This window comes from Miniopterus schreibersii (assembly GCF_964146895.1).
Source record: "Miniopterus schreibersii genome assembly, chromosome: 16".
NCBI classification, from domain to species: Eukaryota; Metazoa; Chordata; class Mammalia; order Chiroptera; family Miniopteridae; genus Miniopterus; species Miniopterus schreibersii.
Genome location: NC_138116.1, coordinates 11,513,022 through 11,528,724, shown reverse-complemented (window position 1 = coordinate 11,528,724; position 15,703 = coordinate 11,513,022). Strand labels below are relative to the sequence as shown.

The 15,703-nt window shown below is 46.9% G+C and overlaps 2 long non-coding RNA genes across 2 annotated transcripts in view; one reads left to right on the top strand and one right to left on the bottom strand.

The window, feature by feature from the left end:
* The first annotated feature begins 71 nt into the window (after positions 1-71).
* LOC308568989 lies at positions 72-5,326 on the top strand. Its single transcript, XR_014000538.1, has 3 exons — positions 72-717; positions 3,718-3,768; positions 4,936-5,326. It is a non-coding gene; the product is annotated as an uncharacterized lncRNA (long non-coding RNA).
* Positions 5,327-7,383: 2,057 nt separating this feature from the next.
* Positions 7,384-15,703, bottom strand: part of LOC308568990 — a 62,129-nt gene continuing 53,809 nt past the window's right edge. The window contains exon 3 of the long non-coding RNA XR_014000539.1: positions 7,384-8,929. This is a non-coding gene — a long non-coding RNA (uncharacterized lncRNA). The remainder of the gene's footprint in view (positions 8,930-15,703) is intronic.

Here is a 15,703-nt window from a genome sequence, read left to right as displayed (position 1 = left end):
GGACCAGCTCGCCCTCTCCGCTCGCCCATTGGCCGCCTGGGTCACGTGGGCCCGGGCTCCGTGGGGAGGGGGGAGAGAAGGGAGTGAGGGAGGACCGGGGAGCTTTCGGCGGAGGCGGCGAGCCCTCGGGACTGGGCAGCCGGCCGCTGGCCACCGAGAGGGCGCCACCTGCTGGGCGCCCCTGCCAGCGCGGGGTGACCCGCGGCCCTGGCTCTGGGTTTCCTCCTTGCTGGGGGGCTGGCAGCGCAGGGGGCTTCGCATCACAGATCTGAGAATTACGCGGAGAGCGGTTTGAATTCTTTGGAAGGGAAAGTGTTGCAGAAATTCCAAGGCGTTCTCGGTCATCTCCCGGGCCGCGGGGGTGCAGCGCAAACCGCCGGGCTGGGGAGTCGGACGTTCTGAGGCGGCGCTCGGCCGCTTAAAAGTTGTGACATTAAGAAAGACACATGAAAGAAACAATGTAGCCTTGTGGTTAAGAGCCTGGGAGTTGGGAGCTGCGCTGCCTGGGTTCGAGCCTGGAACGAGCCACCTCCCCTCTCTGTGCCTCAATTTCCTCCTCCCTAAAATGGGGAAAACATGCCCCGACCGCCCGCGGTGGCTGCGGTCCCTGGATCAACACGAACAGCGCGTGCGGCCCAGCGCCCCGGGCGCACAGGCCAAGGGCGCGCCGATGGTCACCTAGGATCGCTGTCATGACCTCGTGCGGTTCTCAGGAGGGTAAGTGAGCCGGCGTATTTAAAGCGCCCACTAGAGTGTAATCTCCGTGGGAAATGGGGCCTGGTTTTTGTCAACAGAAGGTTCCTAGCACACAGTAGGTGCCTGATATTTGTAAATTTGCAAATGAATGAATGGCAAGAAGCAGGAACCTAATAAAATGCCACTTTCCTTCCCCCAGGAAACTGGGTGGATGACACTCCCAGGTGGGAGGCCCCAGATTCTTCCTGCGAGTCTTGGAGAGAAGGGGGGGGGGCCGAGGGCGAGGGGGGCAAGTAAAGGTGACTCAAAAGCAAGAAACTCCGGCGAGTTAGGACTTACCATGGTTTTTCGTCATAATCGCCTCTGTAAAATAAATGGTGGGACCCCCACGTCACTTCTTCGGCCAGGGGATGAAAGGCACTTCTCATCCACCCATTCATTCACCTGGCGGGGAAGAGCCCGGACTGGAGCCAAAAGCCTGTAGAAAAAGTTCTGCTGCTAAGTTGATCTTGGTTCAAATTCGACTGTAGATCAAACAAATTCCTCGTACCCTGTTTTCTCTTGGTAAAATGGGGATGATAAACGTACTTTTCTCCTAAAGTGCCCAGTGCCTGACATGGTGTAGGCAGAGGGCTTGCCGCAGAGCTCACGAAATGTGAGCTGTTAACATACTGTTAAAAATCATTGTTCAGCACTCGGTGCTCCACTGAGTGCGTTGCTGGTCGGTCTGCGCCAGGCCTGGGATACGAATATGAGTAAGACACCTGCCTGTCCCCAAAGGTTGCGGAAGAGAGGCCATAAAGGAACCATTTCCCACGTGGCCAGGTGACACCACAGCAGCACCTGCTTGAACAAGGCGTGTCGGCCACGGCACGACCGGAGCGCTGGAGGGGGAGCACCGGAGTCGGAGAAGGCGTCTCAAAGTGGATCACAGTTGAAATCAGATTTCGAGGGTAAAATGAATTCTTATAAAGCCCTCTGGAGCGGTGAAATCTTATTAAACCCAATTCGGATCTAAAGGCCACATATCAACGTCAATTACACAACCAGGGCTAATTCAATCCAGGGCCTCAAATCAACTGAGGTCTGCATCCTTTGGAACCGAGCGCCAGCACCTGGAGACAGCAGTCCCCAGACCCAACAAGGTGAAAGCCTCTGCTCATCACTTTCCCCGAGAGAAGTCCTCAGACCCGGGTTCCCACTGCTTTTGTCGCTCTGAAATGCCCCCCACACCTCTTATTTTAGCCCAAACACAGCAATCCTCTCTAGAAGTCTGCTCCCCATGCCCCCCTCCCACTCTCACCCCAACTTGAGCACCTTCTTCAGGGCTCCAGAGGCGGGAAGAATCTGCCAGAAACCTCCCAGGTGCAAAGTAACATTCGATTGACCTTTCATTGGAATGTCCATCTTCTCAGAGAGAAGGGTGGGGAGAGGAGACCGGGAGGGAGATCCGGAGGGAAAATATGAGAGAGGGTCACCGAAAGGAGCAGGACAGAGGGATACCGAGGGAGAGAGAGAAAGAGGTGAAAAGGCAGGAGAGATCGGGGGAGAGGAGAGGCCACAGGAGCAGAGGGACCCCAACCGCGAGGGGAATGGGAACCCCGCGGGGAGGGGAAGAGGGAGCAATGTGGGTCGGTAACCACCTACATTCCCTACAGCGACAGCCCACATGACTTAAAGGGTGACGGAAATGAATTGTCAAAAATTTGGAAGATACAGAAAAGTGTAACAATAAGAAATTTTAAATGTATATTACCCCCCCCCCAAAAAAACCCATAACATCACCACCTTTTAACAATTTTGATGTATTTCTTTCCAGACTTTTCCATATATAGCCTACATGGTTGAAGTCCTACTATATATACATTTTACTACTCATCTCTACTGACCATCTATTTTTTGTTGTTGTTAAATATATCTTTATTGATTTCAGAAAGAGGAAAGGAGAGGGAGAGAGAGACAGAAACATCAATGATGAGAGAGTCACTGATCGAGCCCGCAACCCGGGCATGTGCCCTGACTGGGAATCGAACCCTGGTCGCCTGGATCCTAGGTCGATGCTCAACCGCTGAGCCACACCAGGCCGGGCTACTGACCATCTATTATGTGTCAGGTCAAGGTACGGACAAGGCATAGGGCATATAAGAAGCTCATAATCTTTTTTTTTTTTTTAATTCTCACCCAAGGATATTTTTTTCCATTGATGTTTTAGAGAGAGTGGAAGGGAGGGAGGAAGGGGGGAGAGAGGGGAGAGAGAGAGAGAAACATTGATGTGAGACACATCGATTGGTTGCCTTCTGCTCGTGCCCCGACCGGGGCAGGGATCGAACCTGCAATCCAGGTACGTGCCCTTGACCGGAAATCGAACCTGAGACCCTTGGGTCTGAGGGACAACACTCTAACCACTGGATATAGCACTTGGATGGTTGGACCAACTGGGTTCAAAACACCACACCACACCTGCCAGCTCCCTAACTTCCGCTGACTCATTTGTAAAATGTGTGTGTAATAATAGCACCGTGAATCTTTAGATGCTGACTTGGGTTGATAATCACCTATTGTCCTCAGCTCTTTGAAACAGAGATTTGCTCAGTGATCTCAAACTGTTCCTTAACTCCTTCAGCCTTCCTAGGGCTCCCTTCTGGATGGGATGATGGGAGCACCTGCCTTCCAAGAAGGGTGACAGAGCTATACCACCTGAGACAAAGAAAGTCCAGGAAAGGGCAATGTCTGACCTTAGAACTAACCAACACCCCCCACCTGATTCTGAAAAATCCTAGGGTGTAGAGCAGCGGTGTCCAGTAGAAATACAATGAAGGCTAAGTAAAGAATTAAAAGGTTTTTTTCGGCTGCCACATTAAAAAAGATTTTTAAAATAGGTGAAATTTTAATTATACATTATATTTATTTCAATATAACAAATATCATTTCACATGTAGACAATATTAAAAAAACTATTGAGATAGCTTGTTGTTGTTTTTTAACTAAACCTTTAAAATCTGTGTGTATCTTTACTTATAGAACATTTCAGTTTGGGCCAACCGCACGTCAAGCACCCAACAGCTACCTGTGGTGAGTGGCAACTGTGTTGGATAATACAAATCTAGAGCCAAAAGCAGAAAGCCAAGGACCAATTAAGCTTTGGAGTGAGTGGTCTTAAGCCTGGGGACAATATTGATTTTCTTAAGGTCACATTAAAGGTTTGATGTTGTACTTAATTCAATAGAGGGAGGGGAAAAAGGCTGAGGAGTCACAGGCCATTTTATATAGTGATTGTACAGACACTACTTTGGCATTTTTCTTAGTAGTGTAGCATCTACTCTCAATGCCAAGTTTATTTCTCGATAAATATTTTATTTTAATATTAAATTTGAGGTTAATTTCCCCCAACTTCCTCACTTTGAAATTTGGTTTGTAAACCTTAAGTGTATCGGATGTGCCCCTCCCCCTAATTTTCTTCAATTTTGAGTTTGGTCATCTGACCACTCTGTATCTGTTTTCTCAAACATAATGAAGCTCCTAGGTTAAATAACTGGTAGGATTGAACACCTCATATGTAACATTTAATATATGCGAAGCACTGTGTTAGGTATTTTGCATTAATTATCGTCATTGCCACAAGCTTCAGAGGTAAGTACTATACTATCCCAATTTTCCAGATTGGGATGCTGAGGTTCAGAGAGCAACTTGCTCAAGGTCAAAGAGGTCTGTAAAGCAAGCTAGGGGAGCCCGACCTACCATGAGGGGCTCCAGAGAGACTTCCTGGAGGGAGAGTCGAAACTAAATCTTGACGACTGAGTTGGGCTGAGGTAGAAGAAGATTCAGGTGAGAGGGGAGAGGGAGGGACTGAAGAGGGCGAGAGGCCTGCAAAGCTTGGTGTCAGTGAGGAAAGGTTTGGCTGAAGAAGTAACCCCAAGGCCGGATCATGAAGAGCTTGGATTTCATCCAGAAGAGAATGGGCAACCGTTGAAAAACTTTAAACACGAGAGCGCCCAGCTGAGATTTGTTTTTAGAAACAAGATGCCAGGGGACTTGTTGGGGGCACTGTGGTAATCCAGGCAGGAAGTGAGGAAGCCTGAACTAAGTAAGAGGAGCTGATCTCAAACCCTCCCTCCTTTCTGTTTCAAATTTATTCCCTCTATCAAGCATCAGCAGGAAGATAGAGCAGTAGAGGAAATCACTCTTGCAAAATGCTGAGCATTCCTTTCTTACTGAGCAGATGATTTTTTTTTTTTTCAGAGTAGCCAAGTGCAGTTCTCTGAACCTACTCCTCCTACTAAGAAGTTCCCGCAGGACTTTGGTCTCACAGGACAATTATCCCTGCACACAAGCCAGTTTGCAATTTTACTGTTCTCTTCCCTCAAGGAAAGGTTCAAAAGAATTCAAAAGATGTGACCAGCCGAGAAAACAGGAAGGTTGCCCGGCTGGCGTGGCTCAGCGGCTGAGCATCGGCCTAGGATCCAGGAGACTGCGGTTGGATTCCCGGTCAGGGCACATGCCCGGGTTGCGGCCTCAGTCCCCAGCAGGGGGCGTGCAGGAGGCAGCCGATCAATGAATGACTCTCATCACTGATGTTTCTCTCCCTCTCCCTTCCTCTCTCTGACATCAATAAAGACATAATTAAAATTTTAAAGAAAGAAAATAGGAAGATTATTCTAGACACTCGGTTCTACCATGAGTATATAACAGATTTAATAGTAATACACATGAAGGTAACAGGGTCTTATACCAGTTGTACCACTGGCTTTGACATTCATTCATTCACTTAATGTCTACTGGTATTTAATATGAACAAGATTCCGGGCTAGGTGCTATAATGACGGGACAATACACAACCGTAAGTGAAAAATAGATCTGACCCTCAAGAAGCTATTAGTTCTCAGACAATAAGACATGCGCTAAATTACTATACGTTATGTTGAAAATGCCTAAAACAGGTGTAGATCAAATGCTGTGGAGCTGAAAGAAGATGGGGCTACCCCGGGTAATGAGAAACAAAAAGTCAGTGGAGAAACACTTTGCATAATAATTGATGTATAAATCTGGACTTGCAGAGATTTGGGAAAAGTAGTTTTAGGCCACCATTTCCCAAAGTGGAGATCAGGACAAGGCTCTGAAGAATGTTACTGGAGATTCCACGTGTAAAATGGGTTCTAGGTTGTGCTGGTAATTTGCCTATTTGTTCTTAGATTAATTCCCTTCTGTCTCTGCCCTGTTCTGTATTGCAAGAGGTTGCTCCTTGCAGGTGACATTTCTCAGGCTCTCTTATGGTTTGGTTTGGCCAATGGAGCAGGTGAAGGGCCATGGAGCTCTTTCCTTCCCCCATGCTTCAGGCAGTATCTCCAGTAGTGGCTGCACCTTCTTTGTGGCTCCAGTGGTAGCCAGACAGCCCCTCTCTGCTGAGCGATCCTGTCTCTTGGGCTGGTGCATTTGTTATCTATTGCTGCATAACAAATTACCTTGAAACTTCACAGCTTAAAACAACAAAAACTGTATTATCTCACACAGTTCCTGAGGTTTGGTAATCTGAGACTGACTTAGCCAGGTGGTTCTGGCTCAGGGTCTCTCATGAGGTTGCAGTCAAGATATTGGCTGGAGCAGCAGTCATCTCAAGGCCACAGTAGAGCTGAAGAATTCACTTCCAAGTTCACTAACATGGTTGTTGGCAGAACACAGTTCCCAGCTGGCCACTGGTCTGAGGCTTAAGTATTTTGCCAAGTGACCTTCTCCTTAGATGTGCGTTCAACATGGCAGCTTGGCTTCTCCAACAGGTAGAGGCAGAGATGAAGCTGGAGATGGAGATGGTGAGAGAGACACCGATTGGTTGCCTCCCGTACTCGCCCCAGCCAGGGCTGGGGATCAAACCTGCAACCGAGGTACATGCCCTTGGCCAAAATCAAACCCAGGACTCTTCAGTCTGAGGGCCAACGCTCTAACCACTGAGCCAAACTGGCCAGGGCTGATTAGTCATTTTCAAATGTTGAAGCAAAGAAACTACAAAAATAACAATGATCCAAGACCTCACTTTATGGGTGTGTTGCCTTTTATGTTTATGTTCTCTCTGGATGTAAAGCAGTCCATTCAATACCCAACTCAAATAGGAACTAGAAAACTTTTTTAAATCTGCCTTTTCCTGTAATAATGACTTTCAAAAAAATATACGACGCTGCACCACCACACAGTGATCATTAGATGATCAGTCAGGGCTTCATTTTCCCAAAGACTTTGGAAAATAAAATGCCACAACTCTTGAGACATTCTGAGAAATATTGAAAGAACTTTGGAAGTAGTCACCTTTGTAACACTCTTTCCCCTATTTTCCAGATGGAAGGATGATACTTTCAAAAGCCTTTTGTATATTCAAATGCAGAACAGCCATGATCAAAGAGATGAATTACAAAGAGTAATCAGGAATCTAAATATGGACAAGTTTTGAATCAGTAGTAAGAGGGTTTGACAGTTTTTGATGCAAAACTATTTCATACTTTGTATATATTTAATGTACTTCACAAAACTTATGAATAACACTTAGAAAACACATAAAATGAGCAGGTCCACTTTTAGAAAAGAAAATATGAGTAAACCAGATTAAGAATATATGACTTTTTATTTATTTAATTTTATTTTTTTAATATGACTTTTTAAACATATTTACAAAGCAGCTGCAGATATCCTTGTTATTTTATTATTAAAAACAGTTAACACAAAGCATTAGTGTTGGCTTGTTTTCTTTCTTTGTGCAACTCAAGATGATGATTCTTCAAGGACCATCGCCTATATGCATATGATAGAATGCCATGTAGCTACGAAAAGTGACAGGAACCTGGCTTAGGTCCATGGAAATGTGGATATAGAGTATTGTAAGCAGGAACGAAGAGATACAAAATAGCATATGCACTCTGATTAAACTATGTAAAAATGTACAAATGTATAGAATGTAGCGCTGTGGAAAGAACAGTGGGAATGAAAAGAGCTGAGTTCTAGTTGTGACACAGCCTTCACTTGGCTGGGTATCAACATCTGAGAAATTTACCTGCTCGGTCTCAGTTTCCTCATTTGTGAAATGATGGAGTTGATTGAGACTGATTCCAAGGGCATTTTCAGTGCTAAAGTTTACTGATTCCATAGTTCAAAGATTTGGAGTGACAAAATACAATCTACTGTTTATTACCTTCTTTCCCGTAAAGTTGTTTGGGTTAATGATGTTAAGAGGGCACTGCCATGTCTTCAGGAAGACACAGGAGAGAAATTATATTAGTCAATAAGCAAGCTGAGCATACTATTTTCTTTTAAGCGTTGCTTAAAAAAGAAAAAGGCAATCGGAAGTCACTGAAGGTTTTGGAGTAGAAAAGTGACATGACAGAAGCAGCATTTTAAACCTGAAAACAAGAGAGAATGAACTCAAGATGACCCATTAGAGGGTGACTGACAACAAACTAGGTGGGCGATAGTGAGGGCTTGAACTTGGGAGGGGCAGTAGATGACCCACTGGGGGATGGGACAGAGGTGAGGGTCAGAGCCAAGGTCCTGAGCTCACAAGGACAATTAGCTTTAAAACTGCTCAACTCAGCCACGGGGCTCTAACAGCCCTCTCTCTGGGCGACACTTGAATCTGCTTTCCTGAAAAATAATAGCATTTCACATTAGTTGAGCACTTAAAAGTTTACAAAATGCTTTTACCCCTATGACCTTCCTTCAATCTAACTTAATCTCTTTAAACAGATTATTGCATTTTCACTTTTTTTATTCTAGGAGAGCATAAGGGAAAACTAACTGAGGTGGGAAAAGAAAGTTCCTAGACAGTGGATTATAAGCTGACTAAGTGCTAACACCATCATCGTGAGGAGACCAAAGCCGTCTGGGTGGGCTTGGTTTCTTCGCTCTGGATAGAGTCGATTTATCACCTCCCAAGGGCTGTTTCTCCCCTTGTCCTCTGCCATTGGGACCATCCATAAGGAGCTGTGCTGGAAGGTTCTACTCCACAGGGAATGTGTATGTGTCCCACGCGGGGCTCAGTATAGTTGGTTCCCGCCTCCTTGGCCGCTGGACGCCGGCAGCTCCCCATCGCGTTCCCCAGGTCCTGGGAGCCTCCCCGTCAGCTTGGCCTTGTCACCTGTTACAGGCCTTTTGCTGGCTGCGCAGTTAATGATTTTTCCTCTTGTTCTGGTATTGCTCCTCCAAATTCCCAAAGGCATCTCATTACACCAAGGCCAGCCCGATACTTTAGGGATCCCTGGTAATAATAAAATAACAACAATTGCCACTACTGAGCATTTGCTAACATGCGGTGCCAGGCAATTTACAGAAGTGATTTTATTGAATCCGCCACATAGCCCAGTGAGGTCAGACTGGAGCAGGTGGGTCTACAGGGGCTTAGCGTGCATGATTACAGATGAAACCACGTACTAAAGATGGTTACCAGGGATGTCGGGGTAATGACTAGCCCTGTACGCTAAGATCCCCGAGCTCTCAGGAAACACTTTACAGAGATTGTACCATATGCAGGAAAAACCAACCCTGAGTGGGGAGGGAGGTAAATCTAGGGTTCGCAAATAAAACTCATAGTAATATTTCTTACGGAAGCCAGTTACATTGGTGGCCTCCAATCAGCCATCCCTCTTGGCATTTACAAGCATATGCAGTCCCTCCCCTTGAATCATGGCTGGGCCTGTGACTTGTTTTGAGGAACAAAATATGGCAGAAGCAACACTGTGTCTGTTCTGGACCTAAGCCTTAAGAATGTTTGGCAGCTTCCACGTTTATGCTGCTAGGAGACCTGGTCCACCATTTGATAAGTCCGCATGGAAAAGAAAAAGTCCTGGGACTACATGGTGAGAAAGAGGGGTCTTGCCTTGCCAGTATCCCAGCTGAGCCTGACCTTCCAGACATCCCTGGCAAAGCGTCAGACACATGGGTGAAGCCATCCTGCAGATTCCAGCCCCAGCTGCCATCTGACTGCAGCCATGTAGAAAACAGAATGACACCAGCAAAACTGACCAGCAGAGCACCGACCAGTCAACGCCCCCCCCCACAATCATGAGAAATTAAAAAACAAGACAAAAGATTGTCTTAAGCCACTCAATTTTGGAGTGGTTTATTAAGCATTAATAGATAACCAAGACACAACTAATATTAATAATGCTAAGGGTTATGGTTGGTTTGGAGTCCATTAGATAACAAACATTAGGCCAAGAGGCTTAAGAATACCAGACTCCTACCTTAAACCATAGCCATGCCCCCGCCTCAAGGTCGAGAGGGAGAAGTACACACAGGAGACAGTGGCAAAGGAAAACAAATAACACTTGAACTTTGCCTAGGCTAGCGCTCTCTGATAAGGTGGTCTGAGGTCACATGCCTAGAGCTGGAGGCTTACAGGGAGGGCCCTTTCCAGGGGTAAAATTAAAAATATTTAACCACCACGGCAGCCAAGGCTTTGCCTACTCAAAATACACACTGGCTGAACCAGGCTGTACAATCACAGTGTAAGCATAGCCTGCCTGAGTTGGAGTGTCACTCAGTCCCACGGGGACAAAGAGAGAAGAGCCCGGAGGGATCCATGTACACGAATGATCCAAGCACATCGCGCGTGATCCTGACTGCTAGGGAAAATGGCCTGGCCAATGCCCTGGAATAACCAACCAGATTAGACATTTCTCTTGTGGACGGTAGGGAAAACACCAAGGGGCATAAGGAAGAAACTGTGGGAGTGTCCCCTTCCCTAGACCCTTTACATATTATCTCATTTAATCCTCACAGAAACTCTGAAAGGAAGATCTTTTTCTTCCTATAGGACTCATGAGAAAATTAAATATTAGAGAGGTTGAGTAACTTGTTTGTGGTCGCACAGTAACTATCAGGAATCACGGAGGTGGGTTGGGGGAGGTCAACAAGGAGGGCTGGATTTCGAGTGTGGCAGACTGTGAAGTCACTCACGCTGTCATCTCAGTTGTTTTTTTTTGTTCAAGTGAAAAACAAAGTCAAACGAAAGTGTTGTACCGTTAGAGGCACCCAAAAAAACAGGGCCCAGAGTCACCCTTTTTTGTGGCTTGATTATGGAACAGGTGGGAGGAAGACATCTCTCTCCACTTCGGCAGAGAAGAGGCTGCACCCCAGCTGTGGTTGGTGATATGAGTCAGTGAGTAGCCAGACACTCAGCAATGTATGCGAGACCTCCCTCCCCCGCATCCTCGAGCCATGCGGAAGGGACCCGGGGTGCCAGGGATCTCCCTGTGGAGGCCGCTACTGTCCACAGTACACCGTTCAGCTAGAGCGGCCTGGAGAAGTGTGTGTCACACAAACATTCCATCTCCGACAGAAGGCTCTATATTTGTTTCACCCCCCACAGTCTCCATTCAAGTTCCCAGAAGTTTGCAATTACCCACGAAAGACCTTTCCGGGCAAGGCTTACTCAACTTCGGTTTTCAGTAGGATGAGATTAATTTTTTTCTCTTTCCTTTCTTTGAACTTGGACAACCATTTTCTTTTTTTTTCTTTTTAATATAATCTTCATCGATTTCAGAGAGAGGAAGGGAAAGAGAGAGAGAGAGAAACATCAGCGATGAGGGAGAGTCATTGATCGGCTGCCTCCGGCACGTCCCCGACTGGGGATCGAGCCCGCAACCCGGGCATGTGCCCTGACCGGGAATCGAACCCCGATCTCCTGGATCCCAGGTAGATGCTCAACCGCTGAGCCACGCCCGGCCGGGCTGGACAACCGTTTTCACTCCATGCCGGGCTGGGGTATAAGGCCAGTTCTGACCCACACCCCCGCTTCCATTCACCCTTCCCCTGCTGCCGCTCCCCCTCGCCCTGGGTTCTTGGCCTCCTGCGCCAACGTGGTATCTGCATCTCCGCCTTTTGTGTCAACCCCACTTCTTTCTCCACTGGCCTCCACCTTCTCCTGCAGGCTGCTCGGACTTCTACCTCTCGCCCAGTTTTCAGTTGTACTAATTCCTCTGGTTTGGTATCTTACATACATATATATATATTTTTTAATCCTTACCTGAGGATATGTTTTTATTGACTTTAAGAGAGAGAAAAGGAGAAAGAGAGAGAAACACTGATTGGATGCCTCCCTCATGTACCCTGACTGGGGACTGAACCCACAGCCTTCTGGTGGGGGGTAGGAAGCTCCAACCAGCCGAGCCCCGGCCGGCCAGGGCTTGGCATCTGATACTGACCCAGCCGAGGATCTTCATCCTAAAGGCCCAGCACTGCAGAACTCTACCAGCCGACTGCACCTGGGTGGCACATATTCTCCAGGCCCGGTGCCTTGGGAAAGAAAACTACCTGACAAAAACAATGGCACAGGACAGGGAAAAGTTACTTTTAACCTGCACGCACTTGCTGGCACTGCCAGCCAAATTTCTACCTGCCTGCCTCTGCACCCCTTTCTTCTGGCTCCAAGAGATTTAGGAAAGATAAAAAACCCTTGGTTACAATTTCAGAAAGCTGTTTGGCAGTGTCTACTAGAACTGAACATATGCGTATATTCTACCAAACAGTTCAACTCCTAGATACATACCCAACAGAAATGCACACATATGTTCACCAAAAGACATGTACAAGAATGTTCATAGCAGGACTATTCATAATCGCTGAAAACTGGAAGCAACCCAAATGTCTAACAGCAGTGGAACAGATAAAAATTAGTATATTCATACGCTACGCTATATAGCAATGCGAAGCAGACTACTGCTATGCCCAACAATGGGGATAAATCTTACAAAGACAGCGTCGACCCAAAAAAAAGCCACACGTAATATATATTCCATTTATATGAAATTCTAAAACAGGCGAAACTAATCAATGCTGTTAAAAGTCAGCATAGTGGTTACCATATGGGGAGTGGTAACCAGGTGGGGACATGAGAGGATCGGACACTGATAATGTTTTGTTGATAATGTTTTGTTTTCTTAATCTGGATACTGATTAAACTAGTGTGCTCACTTTGCAAAAATGCATCCAGCTGTACACTTGTGATTCATGTATTTTCCTATATAGGGTACATGCAAAGACAGTGAATGACAAAGAAAAATGCCCTTGCTTTCCCCTGAAAACGTAGTTACAAAGGACACTCAAGGTCACTGACTGGGTAGGTAGGTTTTCTTGTGTTCCCACTTGTCATTTCAGAAAACCTAGCAATTCCTATGAAACTAGAAAACGTATATAGATTCCTCTGCTGTAGTGGAGATTATAGCACCCCCACCTCCACCACGGTACTTGGCAGGAGATGCTCAGCCGTATGGCTCACAGCCAGCACAACATAGGTTCCCGCCTGTTTCCAGGTGGAATGGAAGGGACATCACTGAGGGCCCGGGTCTGAGAAGGAGTCAGGGGCTGTTCTGGGACGAGTTACCCTGATTGGCTGGATGAGACAGCCTGCCGGCTGCAGACCACGGGGCCACAGCAAATCCGGGCACTGTCAAGGGTTAAAGCTCGACTAGAGGACCAAGGAGATATCTTAGCGAATTACTGAGCCAAAGGGACTAGGCAGAGCAGCGGAGGCTGCGTGCCGGCCAATGGGACATAAACCGAGACCATCAGGATGGAGCGAGGAGTTTTGGCAGGAGATGGAGCATGGGAATGAGCGGCCACAGGCTTTCTCCACGGAGCTCGATGGATTGGGAAAAAACCATGGAAGAGCTGAGCTGTTATAGAAAAAAAATTCTATACTCTTTCCAGTTCTCTACCCAGCCTCGCCCTCTGGGCTCTCCGTCTTGGTGACATCCCCTACTCACATCCCACCTCCACACTCTTCCTTCTAAATTCCAGGATTTCGGTTTCTAGGATTCGGGTATCTCCCACTGTCTTGTGTGAGAAATTCCACACTTTAGCCAACAACCTCCGGCCCCCAACATCTGACTCTCCCAACCCCTCACACATCAACCACACCCTTATCTTTCAGTTACCATCGCCCCCTAGGATGGGGATCCCAGATAGAAAGGACACGAGCAGCCAGAACCAAACAGGCCTGTCACCTGAGGACCCCCGGTCATTTCTTTGCTGTGGGGCCACTACACCTTCTCTGATACCCTCTCCCTGTCTCAGTCTGTTCCCTATCAGACTGTTACTGTCCTTGGCAAACCCATGCAAGTTGGCATGGGAATCTTATAACGAGGTCCACAGACTGTAAGGTTACAGTCTGTCTTCCATGCTGGGAATTCCTCCAGGCTAAAGTCCTTTATGTCCCCTTTGCTTCTATTTACTCATTGGCTCCCCTTGTTTCCCCACCCACACGGGTTCTGTACCTTGGCACCCATCGAGGACAGTGAGTGTAATAGGTCCTCTAGCCTGGGCCCTCTAGGGTGCTACTCAATGTGGCCACCTTTGTCCCGTTTTATCCTATCAGGAACCAGTAATCAAAATTCCCTTTGTTCTAAAGTATTTCTTGCTGTTTACCCGGCTACTTGATATTCTCTTTCCAAAAATGTGCAAACTGAGATCTGAGCCAACAGCAGCCATAAAGGATAGTGGAAGTCTGCATTTTGGAAACTCATAAAATGGGGTTAATTCCTGGATCTTTCTATCACCTGTTAGCTGGGAAACTTTGGACAAGTTACTTGACCTTTCTATTTTTTTAAAAATATATCTTTATTGATTTCAGAGAGAGGAAGAGAGAGAGACAGAAACATCAATGATGAGAGTCGTCATTGATCGGCTGCCTCCTGCACCCTCCCCCCCCACTGGAGATCAAGCCCACAACCTGGGCATGTGCCCTGGCCGGGAATCGAACCGTGATCTCCTGGATCCTAGGTCAATGCCCAACTGCTGAGCCACGCCCAGCCGGGCTACTTGACCTTTCTAAACCTCAGTTTTCTCATCTGTAAGATAGTGATCTGATCTCGGAGAGTTGTTAGGAAGATGAAGTAATATTATGTGAGGATAACATCTCGCTTATATGAACTACTTAATAGATGTTGGCTGTTATTGTTTGTTAGAAGATTTGTTATAATAAACAGTCATTATCCACCTTCCTAGCTACTGAATGATGCTAAGGAGTCCAGCTGATCTGACAAAGAAAATGCATTTTCTATGACACACACACACACACGAAGAATCCCTTTCTATGAGTCTCCATCAAAAGAAGCGCATTCGGAGGTGCAGAAGAATGCAGTGCAGGAATACAAACCAGCCCCGGCCAGCGTGGCTCAGCTGGTTGAGCACCGTCCTGTGCACCGAAAGGTCGCTGGTTCAATTCCTGGTCAGGGCACACGGCCAGGTTGTAGGTTTGATCCTGTCAGGGTGTGTGCTAGAGGCAACCAATTGATGTTTCTCTCCCTCTCCCTTCCTCTCTCTCTAAAATCAATAAAAACATATTAAGAAAAAAAAAGATTATGAATGAAACACCAAAATCACATTATGCATAAAAACACACAAATATTGAGTCGCAGTTCCAAGATGTTGCTGATCTCAATAAACCGCTGTTGACAGTGGAAGGGCCCAAGGGAAGCTGGCTACAAAGTAATCAATGTTCGGGATACCCACACAGAATTCTAGGAAGAAAGGGCATTCACACTGAACACGGCAGCAGGCGGAGGGTAAGAGAGAACACGGCCGCACCGAGAATCGCAAGGGTTTGGGCAGCAATAAGACAAAGGCCAATTAATCAACAGAAATCCAGGGTGCGTAAATAAATATCAGAGAGCAGAACAAGATAGGATGACCAAAGTACAGGCAAACAGTCTGCAGGGAGGAGAGCAGCTGTTGATCCAACAGCTGGCCGCAGAGAGTGTCACAGGAAACGCGGAAGAGGCAGAGTTGGAGGGAGAGACAGTACCAAGACCAGCCGCGATGGACTCTCCGTACGGAAGGAACACGCTCCCTTGGTCTCAGCAGCCGCTGCAGTTCTCTCTCCCTGGAGAGGGTGCATCTGTAGCGAGCCTGCTGTGTAACCTTGCTGGTAACAGTAACTGAATGCTTAGGAGTGGGGATGAAACTTAACAAGGTTCTCTGGGCAAGTGTTTCAGGGCTGCCCTTGCTGGCTTCTTGGATGCAGGTTTATCTG